The 9561-nt window shown below is 38.2% G+C and overlaps 1 protein-coding gene across 1 annotated transcript in view; it reads left to right on the top strand.

Moving 5' to 3' along the window:
- Nucleotides 1–389: 389 nt before the first annotated feature.
- LOC121525923 (ovarian cancer G-protein coupled receptor 1) overlaps nucleotides 390–9561 on the top strand; it is a 34883-nt gene continuing 25711 nt past the window's right edge. The window contains exon 1 of the mRNA XM_041812142.1: nucleotides 390–604. The gene's annotated coding sequence lies outside the window, so the exon portion shown is untranslated. The remainder of the gene's footprint in view (nucleotides 605–9561) is intronic.

The following is a 9561-nucleotide window of genomic DNA, read 5'->3' as shown; positions in this document are numbered from 1 at the left end:
AGTCAAATTGGTAATATCAGAAGTCCAAATTTGAAATTAGTTAGTCAATAATGGGATTAAAAGTGATAATTATGTATGAAAAAGTAAAAAAAAATATGAGATAAAAAGTCTGTTTGGGGAAAATAATCGAGATAATGTGATGAAAAAAGGTAAAAATGGAACAATGAGAAACTAAGTTATAATGATGAGATTAAAAGTTACTTTTATGAGATTTTTCTGTTGCTTTAATTTGGTAATTTCGATTCAAGATTTCAGTATTAACTGATTTAGTTACGTTTATATATTTGCTTTTTGCTTTCCAACTTTTTACCGAAATGGGCTTCCGTATTTTTAAAACGTCAAAATTGACGTTTGAAATTGACGTTTGTTTTAAATAAGATAATGTTTCAGTCAGTCTTTCTTTGTGTGGGCTGTGGATATTCTCGGATGTCAGGCTTTCCATTCACACACACACACACACACACACACGTGGAGACTGTGGAGTTTGAGGAAGAGGAGAAACCACGCGCGTGTTTGTGTGAAAACAGAGACAGAGAGCGCGCGAGAAACAGAGAGAGAAGAAACAGAGTCAGTTTGCTGCAGAGCTTCAGAGCGGACAGACTCGGTAAGACACAATCCTCTCTTTACTTCTGTAAATGTTTGAAAAGCTGCAGGTTGAACTTGAGAGCTCGTGTTTATTTCGACCAATCAGGTGCAGTTTTATTGGCGCTTTATGAGTAAAACATGCATGGATAGCTGGTTTAAAGCAGCAGTGAAACCATGTTAGGACCCTTCCTGTTGAATGTGGGGGTTTATCAAAGGGAACAGTGTTTATTATTTTCATAGATGAAATCTTGTGTACAAGCTCTCCATAAACACTCACTGATTATTGACCTTAAAGTCGTGTCAGCTGCTGTGAGGTGAAACATTTTCCATCACTGAGTTTTAGAAGCTGCAGGGGGAAACATCTGCTGAGTCAGTGAATTTAAAATGACACTTGTATTTATTTGGTTCATGGACTCATATTGTTTTATAGCTTCATGTTATATTCATACACAGAAACAGAGGCTGGGTATGAGCTGTGAGCTACAGCAGAGAGCTCAGTTTACCTGCTGGTGAATCTAAAATGAACACATTAAGAAAATGTCTTAAAACATTGTTTTTTTTTTTTTTTTTAAATTTTCCTCCTGCTTCAATCACCGGCTGAATGAGCTGTATGAGTCACTGATTCTATGAATAGGTGACCAGACCGCTCACTATTTTACAAAACAAGCTCACATCCTCTCTGTCAGACCATGCTGCCTGCAGGCTGTAGTGTTGACAGTTGACACTGTAAGTCCATGCAGTGTTCAGTTCTGGACTGATTTTAGAAACTTACTTAAAGACAGTTCAAACAGATTTTTACAGACACTGGATTCATCCAGACTGTGAGGCCACACACCTGCTGTTTGAAATAACAACGTCAGTGGAGGTAAGTAAGGAGATAGCTGCTGGGAGAGGAATGTTTTCCCATTCTTGTCTGGTGTATGGATTCTAGCAGGCCAGTTCAGTGCCCAGACTCTTCAGTTGTGAAGCCATGCTGTTGTGTATGTGGTGTAGCAGGGTCTCTGAAATATGCAAGGCCATCCCTGAAAGAGATGTCTTGATAGGAGCATAATGTTGCTCTACAATCTCTATTTACTTTTCAGCATTGATAGAGCTTTCCAGATGTGTAAGCTGCCCACGCCATAGTCACTAATGTGACCCCGTACCATCAGAGATGCAGGCATTTGAACCACTCTGATAACAAGCTGGACGGTCCCTCTCTTTAGTTTGCAGGACAGAGTGGATTCTAGGGCTGGGAAATTAATCGGGAAATAGGGCTGAAGTAAATCGAGTACTCTAATGAGAACTATTCCTTTTTTTAATTGGTCACTTTTGCGTTTTTAAGAGAAGTTGTACTAGACAAATGAGGAAAAAGATTTGTCCCTTAAATGAACAACTTCTATATCAAAAATTGGTATTAACAAGTTCTCTAAAGAGAATATATTTGACAAAGTGCAGTGAAGTTCTGATGACAGTTTACATTTCTTAAAGTTACAAGGAAAGGATCTGAGGTTATATGGATACTCTCCCAGGAAGTTTTAGGTGCCAACACTTTATTTCTTTCATTGTAGTTCATATTTCTTTTCCAATTTGCCATTAGAGGAATGCTTAAATCATTTTAATATCCTCTACTTTACACATGAATGTAATATTTTACACTATAGCAAGAACAGAGTTTCATCATTCACACAGTGGTCTGTTGATGTCCATTTTTCGAAGGGTGTTCACTTTTAATTTTTGCACATTTTTGTTTTTGAGTTCATCCACCATAAAAATCTGACCTTTAAGACCATCCACTGACATGGAGAACACATTTTAAGGGATAAAGCTGCTTCTATGACTTGTTGAATCCTGACTATATGATGATGAACTTTGACCTATTTAATCTCAGTCATTGTCTGTGGCAAAGGCATGTTTCTATTTAATTGGTGTCAATTTATTATCAATGTAAGTCTTATAAAAACATTTGGATGCTAAAACTTTTTTAAAAACTCACTGTAATCAAGACATCAGTGCGCTGAATTTAAATAATTTATTATTAAATGTATAATGTGTGCAGGCAGAAGAGAGGGAGAGAGAAAGGAAGAGCATCAAAACAGGACTTGAATCATGACAACTGACGGTTTTCTGTGAAACCGTTGGGGCAATCAGATAAGATTTTGAAATTCCCTGCAGTCTGCAGACACAAACTGAGCGCTGTCTCACACCAGCAAGTCGTGCAGGCAGCGCGTAAACTTGGAGATCTGTGTAGGTTCCCTAATCGAAAATTAGATTAAATCGCAATATGGCCTGCTGCAATTTTCAAATCGCAGAAATTGCAATATTCCTTTAACCAGAAATTTGTGTTACAGATCATGCAATCATCCATAGGCATTTTTTTTTTAGAATAGTCTAAAAAAAATCCTACTTTTTTGTACATTTTTCTTATTAAATATGAGAATGACATAAAAATGATAACTCCCTTCAATACATCAATTCCTATTCAATTTGCAATTCGAGTCAAAATCATCACAATTAGATATTTTTGAATTGTTCGGCTTTAGATTGATCTAATATTGTGTTGGTTACAAAACAAAATGATTTATTGCTTGTGTTTGTTGAAAAAAAAAACATAATATAAAGGAGCTTAAGAAATAATTGCACATCAAATTGCAATACTGGGGAAAAAAAATCAAAATTAGATTATTCCTGAATCGTTCAGCCCTAGTAGATTCCAAAAAGAATTTCATATCGTGATTGGTGTGACCACAGAACAGTTTTCCATTTTTTTCTCAGTGCATTTTAACGGCTGGGAGAAGATGGTGCCGTTTCTGGACCCTGTTCATACGGCTTCATCTTTGCATGATACAGCTTTAACTCGCATTTGTTGATCACAAGCATCTAATATTGACCTTTGGCCTGCCCCTTGTGCGTAACATGCCCATGTTAGAGCATGTTGGCATTCTTTATGCTTTTGCACACTTTGCTACACTTCTAATAAGGGCTGAACAAATTGCAAAAATAATCTGATTGCGATTTTTTTGCCCGATTACTGCAATTTTATGTGTAATTATTCTTTGGTTGATCACCTGTATTTTTTGACAAATTCAAGCAATAAATAATTCCATAATTAAGACCATGTGTATTGAAGGCAATGGGATTATTTCTGAAGCAATTAATCCATAGTAGTGTCAAACTTTAAGCTATAAAGGAGGCGGCTGGGGTGGGGGAGGTGAGGCTGGCTACCAGCTGATCCCAGCTGGGGTATGATTTTCGTGAAATAACGCTAGGTTTCATCCATTTTAGATTGAATGAGCTAACCGTTCTTGCTCGTATTGCCAGTGTTATGTCATTTGCTTTGTTTGAAGGCATCAGCATTTTTATGTACCTCATTTTTATTAAGAAAAACATACATAAAACACAAAAAGGAGTTTTTTTGTGAACCATTATAAAAAATGACACTTTAATGTTTGCATAGTGTGCATAAAATCTCTACCGCTACAAAAAAACATTAATATATCAAACTGGTAATTTGACTCATTTCAAGTAAAGAAATATCGCAACTTCTGTGATTTGAAAATTGCAATAGGCCATATTGAGATTTAATCCTATTTGCGATTGATTTCCCAGCCCTACTTCTAATGTGTAGTTCTGTGCAATTACTGCAAAAACCCTTTGCAGAAATCCATCATTGCATTTTTTGTGTTGTCATGTAATGAGTAATATTCGATCGGCTCCCCAGCAGAAGAAACAGTCTTAAATCTCCTTATAAGTTTGGGCTATGGCTGCATGGCATATCATGGTTTATCCTGTCACAGTGACTGCAGTCTGTTTTGTTTTCCAGTGGGCTGGAAAATTATCCTGTTATCATGAGCAAACCAGTTTTATTATGCCAAGATAACAGGATAGATAAGTTAAGATGTTGAGAAAACTAATGAAACGATCCCATTACCACCAGATTTTAAACTCAATATGAAACTTTGGTGGTCAAAGGAAGTCAAAGGAACCCAATATTTGATGAATTTTTACTTTCAGTTACCAAGAGCTGCATGCAAACTACTGCACAGTCTAAAATTCACAGAACTATAACTAAAGGTAATTTCTAAAACTGCTCTCTCTCTCTTTCATGGCAGTTTTTGGTAAAAAACAAACAAAACAAAAGATGGCTCAGAAATCAGATATGAAATAAGGTTCTGAGTGTCTGACCAAGGTCTGACTGTCGCGTTGGAGTGTCTGACTGGCATTGATTAACAGGCTAGCTTCAGTTTTTCCAGGAAGTCGTCTTTTAGCTCCCAGGTTCAGATTCCTTGGCCACAAAAACAAAGGCTCAGCCCGGCAGCTCTTTTAATTCAGCCTTTACTTAGACTTCCCATCCATCACTTATGGACACATTCTTTAGGGCCATCTTTCTCTGAATGACTCAGTTCTTGTAAGCAGAGCAGACGTGTGCTGCACTGCCACAGCACTTTGGTGCACCACCACACATTAGTCCTCACCATTTAGATCAACAATAAAGCATGAGAGCTTGCCACTTACATCGGCACATTAGTACTCACTGTTTACATCAACAGCATGAGCCACAGTAAGAGGAAGTCCCTGGAGGATAACAGGCCTGGGGCTGCAGCGCCACACAGTGGTCAGTGGTAGCTGCCACTGTTCAGCACTTTTTTGACTTCCGTGTCTTAGTCACATGACTGAAAATGATAAATATACTCCAAATTTGGGTAATCTTCTTTACACTCATGCACACACAGTCTAAATCAGGGGTGTCAAACTCAAGGCCTGGGGGCCAAATCCGTCCTGTGAGACAGTTCTATCCGGCCCACAAGATCCTATCATATTTGTATTCAAACTGGCCCACCAGTATGAGGTCTGCAGAGTTCCTCCAGTATAAAAATGTAGCCTAAATGTAACCTTGATAATTTAAAATTTCCTTGTCAAGCCATAAAAATCTGAAAAAGTAAGGATTAAGGAAAAATAGATAAAAAAGTGTAGAATGTGGAGAAAGAAATTAATTTGTTTTTATTTCATATTTTCAATTTTGCATCTCAAGATTACAACTCAAACTTATGATTTTGACTTTTTGTTCCATACTTTGACTTCAACTCATATTTTGGACTTTGTGTGTCATATTTTATCTCTTAGATTCTCAATTTTAAAATTTAAGTTATATTTTCACCTTTTCAACACACTATTTTTGAATTTTAGCCCATATTTTGACATTTTCAACTCCTTCCTTTGGCCTTTTAATCCCATATTATGACTTTGAAACTAATGATTTCAAGATTTTTCTTACATTTTGACATTTAAAATTCATAATTTTTACTCTTTATATCATATTTTGACATTTTAGTCTCACAATTTCAAATTGAAGTCATATTCCTTTCTTTTTAAAGTCATTATTTTGATTTTTAGCTCATATTTTGACATTTTCAACCCATAACTTTGGCTTTTTAATCCCACATTTGGACCTATCAGACTCATAAATTAAAATTTTAAGTCATATTTTGACACTGCAGACTTATGATTTCAACTTTCTACTCATATATTTGCTTTTTAAAACATTATTTTCCTATTTTTAATATCATGTTCTGACCTTTAGACCTAATAAGTTTGACTTTTTAAACTCGGATTTTGAGCCTTTAAACTTATTTTTACTTTTTGAATTTCAGAATGATTTATCATCAGTGCTGGGTTTGTTTCTTATTCTATTACTGGTGAAAATGAGGTTGACAGTTTAAGGTTGTGTTGACCCTAGTTGGCTCTCAGGTTAGCTGTGTTAGCTGTGTTGCTGTGATTGAGTTTGACAGTCCTGGTCTAAATGCATTGCAAGACCAGAATGTTGCAGATGTTTTTGCCAATTAAAGCATTTTTAGAAGCTTTTTCCTAAAAATATGACTGAATATCTTTAGTTTTTGAAAGCTTGAGTACATTAAGATACTATCATCAATTAAGATAACATAACTGGTACTGTTTTCATATTCAAAGTGTCTATACAGTTGCAAGAAAAAGTATGTGAACCCTTTGAGATTTCTTGGATTTCTGCATTAATTGGTCATAAAATGTGTTCTGATCTTCATCTAAGTCACAACAATAGACAAACACAGTCTGCTTAAACTAATACTGCACAAAAAATGATATGTTTTCATGTTTTTATTGAACAAAACAAATCTGAGGCTAATAACTGGTTGACCCTCCTTTGGCGGCAATAACCTCAACCAAACATTTCCTGTAGTTGCAGATCAGACCTGCACAACGATCAGGAGGAATTTTGGACCATTCCTCTTTACAAAACTGTTTCAGTTCAGCAATGTTATTCGGGTGTCTGGTGTGCATCGCTCTCTTGAGGTCATGCCACAGCATCTCAAACGGGTTGAGATCAGGACTCTGACTGGGCCACTCCAGAAGGCGTATTTTCTTCTGTTGAAGCCATTCTGTTGTTGATTCACTTCTATGCTTTGGGTCGTCCTGTTGCATCACCCATCCTCTGTTGAGCTTCAGTTGGTGGACAGATGGTCTTACATTTTCCTGCAAAATGTCTTGATAAACTTGGGAATTCATTTTTCCGTCAATGATAGCAATCGTCCAGGCCCTGAGGCAGCAAAGCAGCCCCAAACCTTGATGGCCCCTCCACCATATTTCACAGTTGGGATGAGGTTTTCATGTTGGTGTGCTGTGCCTTTTTTTCTCCACACATAGCGTTGTGTCTTCCCTCCAAACAACTCAATTTTGGTTTCATCTGTCCACATTTTGCCAGTAATGCTGTGGAACATCCAGGTGCTCTTTTGCAAACTTCAAAAGTGCAGCAGTGTTTTTTTGGACGGCAGTGGCTTCCTCCATGGTGTCCTCCCATGAACTCCATTTTTGTTTAATGTTTTACTTATTGTAGATTTGTCAACACAAATGTTAGCATGTGCCAGAGATTTCTGTAAGTCTTTAGCTGACACTCTAGGATTCTTCTTCACCTCACTGAGCATTCTGCGCTGTGCTCTTGCAGTCATCTTTACAGGACGACCACGCCTAGGGAGAGTAGCAACAGTGCTGAACTTTCTCCATTTGTAGACAGTCTGTCTTACCGTGGACACGTGAACATCAAGGCTTTTAGAGATACTTTTGTAACCCTTTCCAGCTTCATGCAAGTCAACAATTCTTGATCGTAGGTCTTCTGAGAGCTCTTTTGTGCCAGGCAGGGTTCACATCAGGCAATCCTTCTTGAGAACAGCAAATTCAAAACTGGTGTGTGTTTTTTATAGAGCAGGGCAGCTTTAACCAACACATCCAATCTCATCACATTGATTGGACTCCAGGTTGGCTGACTCCTGGCTCCAATTAGCTCTTGGAGAAGTCATTAGCCTAGGGGTTCACATACTTTTTCCACCCTGCACTGTGAATGTTTATGTGTTTTGTTCAATAAAAACATGAAAACATATAATTTTTGTGCAGTATTAGTTTAAGCAGACAGTGTTTGTCCATTGTTGTGACTTAGATGAAGATCAGAACACATTTTATGACCAATTTATGCAGAAATCCAAGAAATCCCAAAGGGTTCACATACTTTTTCTTGCAACTGTATATGTGCACAATCTTGGCAACTTTAAATGTATGTGCAGTCAGTTCTTCCTCATATATTGTATTTTCTGATCAAGAGTCAGAGCAGATCTCCTTAAACTGCTCCAGTCGTTGATCACGGTGTAATTGCTTTTGACTTGTAGTCCCTCTGGATAATTCAGGCACCGTTTTTTAATCTCCTCACAGCCCTCCTTTGGGTCCAGGCCCAGACATTGGGCACCATTTGGACAGAGTGCAGTTGCCCTTTGTGTACACTAACCTCATTCATCCATGAAAGGGCCATCTCAGCAGACATAAGCAGAGAGGCAGAAAAAGTCTGTTTGTAAAGTTAGTGGCTTTACGTACAGCAATCAGCTGAGGCGGAAGTGCTAAATGTGGAGGCGCAGGACTGCCAGGGGCCTCAGTGAGAGTCCAGCTGGACGCTGAACCTGTCACAGTGGCTTTAAAGGGGGTGTGTGGGCTTGGCCTGGATCCTACAGTGATTTCAACCAGGATTTACAGTCTCAAGGGGTTCCCATGATGCTGGGAATGGCTCTTTGAAATTATGCTTGTAACCTAGATGTTTTCTAGTGGCTTCCACCCGGGCTGCTAGAAGTAAGTTCAGCATGTCCTGACAGTATGTATCATGGAGTATCAAAACCACGTTGAAAATGGAAAACTGTTCTGTGGTCAGATAAATCAAAATATGAAAGTATTTTAGGAGAGCTTTAAAAGAGAGATATATGCTCCCATCCAGACAACATCTCTTCCAGGGAAGGCCTTGCATATTTCAGCAAGACAGTGCTAAACCACACAGAGCATCCCTCACAACAGCATGGCTTCACAATACTGAACTGGCCTGTCTGCAGTCCAGACCTTTCACCAATAAAAAACATTTGGAGCATCATAAAATGAAAACTAGGAAGTGAAGAAGACTCAGGACTGTTGAGCTGTGAGACACCAGACAAGAATGGGACAACATTTCTCTCCTATAACTCAAGCACCACTCACTTACCAGATGTTTGCAGGCTGTTGTTAAAAGAGTTGATGGTTCACAATGGTAAACCACATGGCCCTGTCCCAACTTTCTTGAGATTGAGCAGCTGTCATCAAAATAAAAAATGACAGTATTTTTCATGAAAGAGCCCCAACTTTTTTGGAATTGGGATTGTATAAATATTGATTATGGGGCCTTACGATTGATTTCACTGTGTAATGATAAATATTTATGAGACTCTGACCTTCTCATAGTGACTGGTACAGTAAAGGCTTACTGTCTCTACCACCAGGTCTATAAGGAGCCCCTAAGGGATCCTGTCAAGGCTTGTATTGAAGGATGGAATAACGGAGTCCTTCGTTTATGTCAGACTGCCATCCTCCAAGGTGACTTGAGTCCCTTGAGGCCTTGTGAAGGACTCCGGAGACATTTGGATCCTGTAAAAGGACTCTTGACAGGATAGTTCAATTGTC

This window comes from Cheilinus undulatus, linkage group 18 (assembly GCF_018320785.1).
Source record: "Cheilinus undulatus linkage group 18, ASM1832078v1, whole genome shotgun sequence".
Lineage (NCBI taxonomy): Eukaryota > Metazoa > Chordata > Actinopteri > Labriformes > Labridae > Cheilinus > Cheilinus undulatus.
Note: the sequence above shows the minus strand (reverse complement) of the source record. Positions and strands in the feature narration are given on the sequence as shown.